Consider the following 10,975-nt stretch of genomic DNA (forward strand, 5'->3'; position numbering starts at 1 on the left):
TTCACAGTGGAGGGGGGAGACAATGGAGAGGGGTCCCCTCCCCCTTCCTCTACACTTCTCCCCCATTTCTCCCCCCTCTGCCCTCGTAGGCGTCCTGATCGAGAGGCTCTGGGCTTTGGTTTGTCACAGCCATTCAGCTGAGACTGATTGTGATTGCGGCAGATGGGCTGGAGTTTGTCCCAGGCATGCAGGCCCCCTCTCTCTCTCTCTCTCTCTCTCTCTCTCTCTCTCTCTCTCTCTCTCTCTCTCTCTCTCTCTCTCTCTCTCTCTCTCTCTCTCTCTCAGTCAGAAACATCTCAAGCCGAGCTCCACTCACGTCCCTGAACCCCCCACTCACGTCCCCGAACCCCCCCCTCCCACTGCTGTCACCCCCCCCCATCATCACCCACCCCCTTCATCTCCCCAGAGGAAAGTGCCACCTTCAGAGCCAGCAGCCATCTCACCCGTCCCTACACCCCCAACACATGTTAAACGTCATGTAGCTTGAGCAGGAGAAAAGCGCTGAGGCACAGAAAGAGGAGGGACCTTGAGAGTGAGACGGAGAGAGACAGGGAGAGAGGCGGTGTGAGAGCGGCAGAGTATGTAACGCGAGTGTGAGCGAGAGAGGGGCAGAGAGGGAGAGAGACAGAGGCGGAAGAGTGATAAACGGCGTTGAGAGGCAGCAGTGTGCATGTTGTCAGAGGGGGAGAGAGAGAGAGAGAACGAGAGAGGCAGCGTGATAGAAACACACACAGTGTGTGAGAGTGAGGACAGGCAGAGGTTGTGTGTAGAGCAAGTCAGAGAGAGAGGAAGAGGGAGTGCAAGAGAAAGAGAGAGGCTCAGAGAGAGACAGAGAGGGCGATCGCTGTTCTGCGCAGTTGTCACACCGAGCAGAGGGCTGCATTGGGGATGTAAACTTTATCGTGGGTGGGATCAGTGGCTTGCAGCAGCTGCTGTGCGGTGCAGCGTGCAGCAGAATTACCATGTGAGTCAGCTGAAGACCGAACACCAGGATGCAGCACCTCAGGCATGGTAAGGAGAACAGCTAGATGCTCATAACACCGCCACTCTTTCCCCTTTAAGACAGGAGATGTCCCTTTAAGGGTGGAGATGTCCCTTTAAGGGTGGAGATGTCCCTTTAAGGGTGGAGATGTCCCTTTAAGGGTGGAGATGTCCCTTTAAGGGTGGAGATGTCCCTTTAAGACAGGAGATGTCCCTTTAAGACAGGAGATGTCCCTTTAAGGGTGGAGATGTCCCTTTAAGGGTGGAGATGTCCCTTTAAGGGTGGAGATGTCCCTTTAAGGGTGGAGATGTCCCTTTAAGACAGGAGATGTCCCTTTAAGACATGGGAATTCAGCAGTATTTTTTTTCTCAGATTTTGTGGACTGGGGGCATCAAGCTTCTGCATCTGGTGCACAGGCTTCTACGCGACCCAATAATAGTAAGCCATTGTGTTGGGCTTAAAGGTGTTTTCTTCCTGTTGTCATTTCATGTGAATTTCAGCCAGGTGTGTCCTTTAAGTTGCAAGGATCCACAAAGTTAAATGCAGTGTACATGCTTCCTTTACGCTTGTACGCGTCGTTGACCGTAGCGTTATGACCGGTTGTGCCTCTTTAAATCGGGGTCCGCTTGCTGTGAGCTGTGTTTGTCCAACTGGTTCCGATGAGCGTGTAACCCAGCGTTAGCTACATTTCTTATTTCGGGAATGAGGCTACTTGCAGGAGATGATCCTGATTTACACGGCCCTTTACTAGCCAGTGCAGGGAAAAGGAAAGCAATTGTGTGCCCTGTTGCTTGGGGCAACGGCACGGGGCTAGGCCCTGTAAAGAGGCTTTATTTCTGATTGATAACAGAGGGAATATGTGCCCGATCGTTCAAGGAGAGGTACAACAAGCTAGTCTGGGAGGTGTGTTGGAATGTATTTCGTCCCCTCTTAGCCATATTAAAGATTAGTCTGTTTCCCCCAGCAGTGAGTCTAATCCTGCCATAGAAACAGCAATGGTGGGGTATGGATTGTGATCCCTTTCTGGGATTGTGTGTGTGTGTGTTCACATCATTACTGCTTTGTTCCTGGCTCTACCCCAGTGTGTGTATGCGTGTGCGTGTGTGTGCGTGTGTGTTGTGGATGGATGGATGTATGGATGGCTGGATGTGGCCAGCTCCATTGTACAGCTGTGGGACTCCCGTGGACCCCTACCCCTATTTCTCTAGGACTGGTGTGAGGAGAGCTAGCCACATGTGCCAGCCCCACAGCATTCACCGTATGAGGGGGTGACAGTACTGCATACACACCCTTATCAACAGAACCCTTAGCTGTCACTCAAACACCACTGACTTGAGTGACGGCTCCTATTTCTGTCTATTATCGGAGTAAACAAAGAGGAGACAGAAACACAGAAACAGGACTATAGGACATGACATGTTTGTTGGTTTCTTTTCTCCCGTCGAACTGCGTTGTTCTGTCTCAAACAAACACAATTGCATTGCAGTTAGACTATGTAATAGCATTGCAGTTTTACTCTGTTACTTTTTAACAACATATATTTTTTTATCACCAGGGAGTCTATGATTGGCCGTAATGATTCACTATATAATGCTACAAGGCGGTGCTACTTTACAGGCAGCCTGGGGCAGCTTCTGGCCAAGTGAAAGTGTTCACACTGGGCAGATGTGTTGCTGGTGCTGTCCAGTTTGAGGCCCGCGGCCTCTGAAACATACCTGGGGATTAGTTTAAGAGGATTGCGAAGTGGAGAGATTTGATTTGATGGATTTAAAAGCGTCGTGCTTCATGTGTCCCCGCGATGGATGAATGATTTTTTTTTTCTGAGTGACATGATCTCCCCCCCCCCCACCCATTCTATTCCTGTACAGCGTTTGATATTAATGTATGTCATTACCTGTACTATGTAATCTACAGTATATGGAGCCAGTTGAAAGTGTGTTTTTGTGTGACAAATGTATTGTGGAGTCACTGGATTGGTTGTGTAAATGTCCTATTTGTTATAATCCCACTAAGAGTATACTTTCAGATGAGACAATATGTGGAAAGTTGATATTTCAGTGGACGTGCTGTAAATGTTGTCATGCCAGTCCAACCAGTGATACATATTATCCACTCACAATGTCTTGCCAACCACTTTGCATGTAATCCAAATGTCTACATGGACAGCCCGTTTGTTGACAGACAAGCCGCTGGCAGTAAGCATTACAGGGATCACAACCGGTTACTGCCATCCCCTCATCAAATATGATGCTTTTAGTCCTCTCTCTCTCGCTCTCTCTCTCTCTCTCTCTCTCTCCTCCCCTTCTCTCCCCTCCTTCCCCTCTTCCATTCATCGACCCAGCTAGCATACTGGGTTCAGGTCAAAATGAATTGCTGAGGAATGTCCTCCTGTTCTATGGCCAGCCCCAGTGTGTCCCAGCATGGGAGCATTTCCACCTCATTTGCAGCCAGACTCGTTTCATTTGGGAAGAGGACCCAATTCCCCAGAGGCCAGTCTATCTCCCGCTCTGTGCTGTTCAGCACTGGGGTTGGACACACTCGCACACATGCAAACACACATTTAAATGAGCAACAACACCACACACGCGCACGCACACACGCACACACGCACACACGCACACACGCACGCACACACACACACACACACACACACACACGCACACACGCACACACGCACACACGCACACACGCACACACGCACACACGCACACACGCACTCGCACACATGCAAACACACACTTAAATGAGCAACAACACCACACACGCACACACACACACACACACACGCACACACGCACACACACACACACACACACACACACACACACACACACACACACACACACACACACACACACACACACACACACACACACACACACACACACACACACACACACACACACACACACACACACACACACACACACACACACACACACACACACACACACACACACACACACACAGTGGGGAGACCCAGAGGCGCCCATAAAGCAGTAATGATGTGTGAGGCCTGAGTGTGAGGCCTGAGTGTGAGGCCTGAGTGTGAGGCCTGAGTGTGAGGCCTGAGTGTGAGGCCTGAGTGTGAGGCCTGAGTGTGAGGCCTGAGTGTGAGGCCTGAGTGTGAGGCCTGAGTTCCTCTCCCCTCTCTAACCCCTGGCTCTGTTTAGACAGTCTGTACTGCTGCTGACAACCACTCACATCAATTAGGAGCAGCAGTGAATGCATTCCTCCCATAGTCCCGCTACACATTTATCTTGCTAAGAACAGCACGTGGGAAACTAAAAAGACAGCAGAGGTCTTTGGAGGGCTCTCCGACATGGGACAAGCCAGTATGAGCCTGTTTCGGTCTGAGTCTGTCTAAGTTGCCCTGTTGAAAATGGGGCAAGGCAAATGCCTTGTCTCTGATGGATAGCTCAGTCATTTTGAGATTAGCAAGATTTCAGTTTGACAGCTGTGTAGGCTATATGAATGCATTTGTTCTATAGTTGCAACGATTGCCAACATAGTTTCAAATGTGAACGACTGTTAAATCCTTGTCAATGTTGTGGTTGACTGCCTTCTGAATCGAGTGTCCCACTCAAAAGCAACATTAAAAGTTAATACCCCAACACCATTTATAGGCAATAAAAGGGTTTTATGTGGTAACTGTCAATGGATGGTGTTGGTGGAATCTGATTACTCCTTTGCCTTTAGAGACAAAGTACAGTATTACCCTGTTAAATTATGCCATTAAAACGCCACATTCTTGTGGTTTAAAACGGCTGGGTTCGCTCTACGGGAGTTCTCCAAGGTGAACATTTTAGCAGGACATTATTCCAGTCACTAACTGCTAAATTCCAAGGTTTGCCAATCAGGTTTGGCCCACAAAATAAAGCCATGGATTATATTTCTCAACAGAGTCTTTATGCAATGACAGATTCTTGGAACACAGGCTTGTAGAACTCTGGTTGTTGTGCCTCTTTAAATATAACCTTAATCTTTGATTGCGTTGTCATCTATCCCTTTGATACATGTGTCCACTAAGGATTAAGTGTAAGAGACAAAACCGGTGGACATAAAAGTTAGTTGGAAACACCCCACATTGGATTTAGTTTTAAGACTTTAAGACTAGTGTGTTTTCAGCAGTAACTGGGTCATACGTTTCACATGCAAACTCTTTATGAGAAGATTCATGTGTCTGCCGTCATTTGAGAGGTTTTTTTTTGGCATCGAAGCTTCATACTTTATCCCACAAAATTGTGATGAGAAAAGCTACGATGTGAACAGTATGCTGCTGCAGCCTCACAGTCCAACCAAGGTGCATGGATGGAGAAAATGACAGGATATGTGACAAGCGTTCATCGACTTTTGAAGAAAATGCTTTCTTCATCGCTAAAACCTGGAAACATAAGCTTCCATCATGATTCTTAACCAAGGACAGGCGTCAAACCATTCTAGTAACATCTCTCGATTGATCTTTTCACACGATTTAAAGATGCCCTTTTTTTTTTAGAAACAAAACCATTTATGACATTTGTTGGGAATGAACTGGAGTGTATGTGTCAAGCCTCTCAGTTGGAGTGCTGATCTAGGATCCGGTTCCCCCTGTCGACGTAATCTTATTCCTTGTGATATAAAAGGGGAAACTGATCCTAAATCAGCACTTTGAGTTACATGCGGCCCATGGCTTCAGATTGAGGCTAACCGAGCCTCGGGAATGTCAACAAACTTCAGCTCCCATCTATCCCAATCGTAAATCACAGGAGAATTGTGTGAGAAACAAGCAGACCTCATCCACTTGCCGTTTCTTTACTTTTTATTTGGCTCAGTGGGGTCAGAACTGTATTGGCTGCTGGTACCCGGCACTCTCTTACATAGAGGTGTGTGTGTGTGTGCGTGTGTGTGTGTCTGTGTGCGTGTGTGCGTGTGTGTCAGTGTGTGACATAGCTAACACAGTGTAATGGCCTCTCCGGGGAGACCAGGGACCCTTGAGAGAACGAGAGCCCGTGTTGACCCCGTACCTTTGTGTCTATTCTAGAGGACTGACTTGTCTGTCTGCTGCTGTAAAAGGGGACAGTGTTTGCGCTGCATCTGAAACGATGGCCGATGGCTTCCCGTTCACAATGAGTAAAAAGGGACCAGGGGTGGCCTTTAAAACTAGCCCGGATGAGTCAGCAGTAAACAGCCATAATGGGGTATGGAGTGAGTGTGTGTGTGTGAGGCTTTATTGAGAGGCAGTCAGTGCATTTTGAAGGGCCTACTGCAGAGCGAATGAAAAGCTTGTGATGGTTGTTGTCACGTGTTGGTCAGTGTGACATCAACACTGGCTCCATGGGGAAAGGAATGGACAGATAAACACAATTATAGGAGTGATACACACATGATTACACATCGGAACATGAGAGTATACCTGAATGACTGGGGTTTGACATCGATGGTGAAAATACCCTACAGTGTGTGGTGTGCGTGTATGTTTGTGTGCATGCATGCATACGTGTGTGTGTGTGTGTGTGTGTGTGTGTGTGTGTGTGTGTGTGTGTGTGTGTGTGTGTGTGTGTGTGTGTGTGTGTGTGTGTGTGTGTGTGTGTGTGTGTGTGTGTGTGTGTGTGTGTGTGTGTGTGTGTGTGTGTATCTGTGCACGTTTTCGTCTGGTTCCAACACTGAACACCTGCAGTGATTTGAGTCTGATGATTCAGAATCTCCATTCATCGTGCCTGAGCCGACTGTCTGTATTCTGTCTGTGAACTGGCTTGTGATGTCGGGGCATCGGATGCCATTTCAGAGTACATCTGTTCCGTCGGAGTGTTTCGTTCCATCTGAGGTGGAATGCGTCTGACTGTGGCTGATGTGGTTGAGAAACAATCGAGGTCAGCCATGACATGCCCAATAAGAAAATGTTTAGAGAGACTGGGGGAGGTGTGTGTGTGTGGGGGGGGGGGGGATCCTTGCTCGCTAGGAACATTCTAAACCCTATCAGACCCAAGGCTTCAGAGCTAAATTTGCCATAGCTGTCATTGGACAGAGGATTAGTGTTTTGTGTGACTGTTACTGATCGTTGATGGGTAGTATGAGCTAAAGGTCCTTGGGTTTTCTTATTGTGTGGAAATGAATGTGTGAACATATGTGGTGTAATTTCAGAAGATAAGGCAATTGGCAAAAGCACATAATATGTGAACATCATCCCATTTGAACCTTTCCTACTGTATTTTGTCAAATACGTCTCTGCCCCTGAAAAGGTTCATGGTTCGTTCACTGGCTATTCTCTATTAAGGCTTTCCATAATTTATAAAGTGATAAAATGTCTTTAAAGGTGGAGCCATTCTTATCCAAAACAACGCTTTTGTGTCCAGCCCCGTATAGCTTCCCAATGATAGATATAGAGGTGTTCTTTGTGTGTTTCCAAAGAAACCTCATCATGTTTCATGTCCTCCATTATTGATGCATGTGGTGTGGTAACAGTCATTGGCCATCTGATCTCCTCATTTCATGGGTGTGTGTGAGGTGATAACATATGGCTCCAACCTCCCGCTGTTCTCCCGTGTAGCCCAGGTCTGGACAGGGTACCAGAGGTCAGACCCCCAGATGTGGGTGGTAGATGTAGCAGCCTCTCCCTGCCTCTCAGTGCTAAGGGGGAACGTTTTCTAGTGACATGGCTGTAACTGCATAACATTCATGTGCGTAGATGCACGTGCATACACACACACACACACACACACACACACACACACACACACACACACACACACACACACACACACACACACACACACACACACACACACACACACACACACACACACACACACACACACACACACACACACACACACACACACACACGGGGGCATTAGCCATGATTGCTTTCTAATGGATGTTATAACTTAATAAGCGCCAGAACAAACTCATTGGCCTGACGCTCCATTGAAGGAAATGACCCTGGCCAAAAAGAGAGGCAACCGGCAAGGTCTCTCCAAACACACACATACACTTTTAGTCAGATACACACACACACACACACACACACACACACACACACACACACACACACACACACACACACACACACACACACACACACACACACACACACACACACACACACACACACACACACACACACACACACACACACACACACACACACACACACACACACACACACACACACACACACACACACCCGATTTGTTCACCTGCAGAGTTAAAACTCAGCTAATACATAAATGCATGGGGACTCATCATCATCCAAACATTTATGCTTCCCATCCACTTCACTCTGTGTACATTTGTGGTTTACTCAGATCGAGATAATGTCCTGGTTTAGATGTTCCGTTTGCTTATGTAAGCCTTGTATTAACACTATCGGAGGGCTATTTTATTCAGGCATCCTTTTCCCAGAGTGGTGTGTTTAGAGTATAGACTGTGAGAGCCGGCATGGCAGGAGATGAGTTTTCATTATTATGTAGTGGATGGTGAGGTCGATTTCCTGTTTTAGCCAAATTCTTCCCCGGCATGACTATTTGTAGCGTACAACCATGGACGGTGTTCTATTGTCACATACACCAGATAGCTGCAGTGAAATATGTTGTTTTACAGGGTCTGCCGTAGTAGTACTTCACCCCTGGAGCAAATTAAGGTTAAGTGCCTTGCTCAAGGGCACATCGACAGATTTTTCACCTTGTCTGCTCGTGTGTTTGAACCAGCGACCTTTCGGTTAATGGCCGAGTGCTCTAAACGCTAGGCTACCTGAAGGCAGTATGTCATTTTCTCATTGTTACGTACGCAGTAGCGTTGCGGCAATGGTTTTGATAGGACAGAGAGGTAGGGTTGGCTTGCCAGTGTATGAATGTGTAGTTTGGACTACAGAGTAACCCTAAGTATCATGAACAAGGATAACTATTTTCTTTGTAAATTCCCGTCTTTCCTCATCAGACAAACTTAGACTTGACAAAATAGACTTAAACCACACAACCTCACACAAGGGACAATGGTTGACAATGGAACAATGAGGATAAAAGAAAAAAACGCAACACAACGAGCTGCCTCCCACAATGCATTTCAAAGCTTGTCTTGGGGCGAACGTGTCAGCTCAGGTTGGCAAATAACATCTCCCGGAGAATGATTGATCCTCCCGCCCCTCGCCAGATCATGTCTTTGCACGCTGGGATGCTCCGACGCCAAAGCAGCCACGCTCGTTGTCTCTCACGTGACGACGAAAACAATCTAGAGATGGTGAAGATTGGTTAGCCTGGAGAATGTGGGAGAATGTCTGGGGAAACAGGGCTGATTTGATCTGTATTCACACACACACCTTCACTCGCCTCGCCTCGGCTCCTTCTAGGCTGTCATATGAAACCTAAAGGAAGGTGATGTTGCTGTGATTGTGCCTGAATAACAACATCCCAATGAGAAAAAGACCAATAAAGTATCATGTGGGTGGGTGGACAACTGACAGCTGATCCCGATAGCTGATCCTGGATCAGAACTAGATGTGACAGATCTAGTTCAGAAACATATGGAGCCTGATGAATAAGGTTTCAGTATAGTTCTGGTCCAATACTCTCCAGTAACCAATCAAATTGAGTTTTTTGGCGTAACGTTCGTACTGTTAGTACATATTGCCAAAAGTACCCTTAGCCCTATAGGGCGAGCGATGAGATGGCATGTGGGATATGGGATGGTTGGGGCTTGCCCTCCCTTGCCCCAGCCCTGCCCGTGGTGTCAGCCTGGGGGCAGAGCTTGGCCCTCCCTGGTCCTTGGCCCGTTGCCCTTCGCAGCAGCAGCTTGTGTGAGGCGTGGGAAGCAGTGGGGCGTCGGCGGGGGGTCGGGGGGGGGGGGGGGGGGGGGGTGTTAGGTGGTTGGGCCTGCTTCACTGAAGCGTGGAGCTAGTCAAGCTGCGTTCCTGCTCTCCACTGGCCCAACTGCTCGTGGTGGATATATTGTGGGCAGACTGTGGGCACGGACTGAGCACTGGTGCGGGCAGTGCCAGGTGATTCCAGGTCACTGGGAACTGCTGGAGGCCAGTGAGGTGCCAACCCCGATCTGTCTGCCTGTCGCTGCCGTTGGAATACACTCGCTCCCGAAGCCCCCTAACCGCGTTCAAAGAGCAGGGGGGAAAAAGCAAGGATGAAGGGAGGAGGGTTTGTATGCAGCTGGGGTTTCAATTCGGTATTGAGATGAAAAACATTCACAAAGACATGGTCAACTGTGGACAGCTAGCTGTGTGAGCATGCAGCATGCTTCCTTTCCGCCTGTGTTCGATCAAACATGGGATCAGAGCATCGGAACACATCTTGGCCATGTTCCAATTCCATACTACTATACCATTTGATTAGAACACATGCCCCATACATTCTAGTAAGTGGTACTGTATGCCAGTGTGACCTATGGGAACAGAGACGTATATTTATATATATTTATAACCCCCTATCACAACTCAAGGAGGATGACTTCTGATATCTGGAATGTTTGTCATTATAGCTTTTAGGACTGACTCTCGTTCTGTTTCTCTTTTGAGAGGTAGGTTTACACAGCTGGTCATGGACAGACTATCCCAGCCGTTCCCAGAGAAACAGATCAGCAGAATTGGGCTAACTTGGATGTAGTTGAAACGCAGATGCCACATGATGTCAGGATCAAATATGCCTAATGGGTCGTCCATTACCCAGGCCGTTTTTTCCCCCTCCAACCCTTACTTACATGATCCTATTCAAATACCACCCGTCCACATTCTCAGGGCTGAAATTGGAGTCAAATGTTGCCATGTTGAAATATTGTTTTGACTGCCTGTTAAAAATGTACCAATTACTGTAATTATGTTTAACACAGAATGTCAAATGGCTCTATTTTTGGCAGTGGCTTTCTCAACGGGCGCAGTTAGCTCAAGTTTCCTGCCCCCTGTAACACGTCTGTGAATAAGTGGCCTGAAACTTAACCCCTTACATCTCTAGCTCGCAGACATAACAAAGACTTGCTTAATAAACAACAGGTGTAGATTACCTGGGAAAT

General features: G+C 47.7%; 1 protein-coding gene across 1 annotated transcript in view; it reads left to right on the forward strand.

Annotated features, from left to right (window-relative positions):
• Positions 1–484: 484 nt before the first annotated feature.
• The window catches only part of LOC124010358 (nck-associated protein 5-like), a 115,751-nt gene continuing 105,260 nt past the window's right edge, over positions 485–10,975 (forward strand). Inside the window, 1 exon segment of the mRNA XM_046322721.1 lies at positions 485–1,011. The gene's annotated coding sequence lies outside the window, so the exon portion shown is untranslated.

This window comes from Oncorhynchus gorbuscha, linkage group LG23 (assembly GCF_021184085.1).
Source record: "Oncorhynchus gorbuscha isolate QuinsamMale2020 ecotype Even-year linkage group LG23, OgorEven_v1.0, whole genome shotgun sequence".
In the NCBI taxonomy this organism is placed as follows: domain Eukaryota; kingdom Metazoa; phylum Chordata; class Actinopteri; order Salmoniformes; family Salmonidae; genus Oncorhynchus; species Oncorhynchus gorbuscha.